We start from the raw sequence: 1,559 nt of genomic DNA, 5'->3' as shown, positions 1-1,559 counted from the left end.
AAAATCTACAAGGACAATATAAAAAACAAGGGACAAGTGGGGTTTAAAACAGAAACCGTGTGAACAAAAAACAAAAAAAAAAAACACAAAAGACAGAAAATACACACATAAATACTATTATTAATAATCCGTAAGAGCAGCGGCAGCAGCGGCAGCAGTAGCAGCAACATTGTAAACAGCAAGTCGTCTGTCAAACAGCCTGCTTTACATTCACCGCTGTAACCATAACCACCTCAGTACGCCTCTTAACACAGCTGCTAATCGATTGATTCAGCCTATTGACGCCTCTCACTTGCACACTGCATTTCTTCTCCTCCTCCACTCACTCCTCCGCCTCCCCTTCACTTACTCAAAAGTTGTTTTTTTTCTGTTTGTGTGTGTTTCGGTTTTTGCATGTGAGCTAACGTTATATATATATGTACAAAATGAGATAAATAATATGTAAGTATATGCATGTACACATACATATATGGACATACCTACATATATATATATATATACATGCATATATGGGTACAGGGCATCAAAAAAAAAAAAACGTGAACAAAGAGACGAACGAGAACACAAAAAAAAAGAAGAGAAACGAACGATTTTCGAACAACGAAAGAAAAAAATAGAGAAACGAGACAGGCAACATAAAGAACAATCCCTTCATCAGGTGTCCCCTGTTTTATCTACTCCGCGTTTCGAAGGTAGGGACATATGTGTGTGTGTGTGTGTGTGTGTGTGTGTGTGTTAGAAACAGAGGTAATAGCGAAATCTAAGGACCCAGTCTTCGCCGTCGACGTTGCTACTACTACTACTACTACTACTACTACTATGGCTACTACAAGTGGTGTTACTGCTGGTGCTGCTTCCAAGGCCCACAACAGCAGCAAATCACAAAGGGCGTTACACAGTCACATGGGTGGTGTGTATATATATTTATGTAAAACTAGGGAGCGGGAAACATGTTTCGTACGTTATGACATATTCTTTTATTCTTGTATTCTGTTGTTCTTTCCAGTCATTTGACTGCGGTCATGCTGGAGCACCGTCTTCTTTCGAGCAAATCGATTTCAGGACTTATTCTATCGAGCTGTTTTGCCGAACCGCTAATGCTACGGGTACATAAACGCACGAGCAGGGAGAACATACACAGACATACAAACACTTACACACAAATATACTTCTATCTATCTATCTATTTATGTGTCTGTGTTTAGGTATGTATAATGTAAGACACCTGTTGTTAATGTCCTGTTCGTATTTGTATTTGTGTACCATTTTTTTTCTTTTTCAACTTTGTTTTCGTATACATTCGCTTGCTTTCTTCCAAAGAATCTTGTGCTCTTAGCTTAGATTTTCTTAGGCCTAGCCAGATTGGGGCAGTCTCGAGTCTGACCGGCCGAAACCGCAACGATGATCTGGAACTCGACTGAAGAAAGAAAGCTCCGAATGACCCGTCCTTCTTTTTTCCTGTCTTTTTTTTGTATCGTTAAACTGTCCGGATGTTTTGTTTTCGCCTGTTACGTTCTTCCTCCATTTTTTGTTTTGTTTTATATATATATATATATAAA

This window comes from Octopus bimaculoides, chromosome 12, assembly GCF_001194135.2.
Source record: "Octopus bimaculoides isolate UCB-OBI-ISO-001 chromosome 12, ASM119413v2, whole genome shotgun sequence".
NCBI lineage: Eukaryota > Metazoa > Mollusca > Cephalopoda > Octopoda > Octopodidae > Octopus > Octopus bimaculoides.
The sequence above is the reverse complement of the archived record's forward strand: the minus strand, read 5'-3'. Positions refer to the sequence as shown.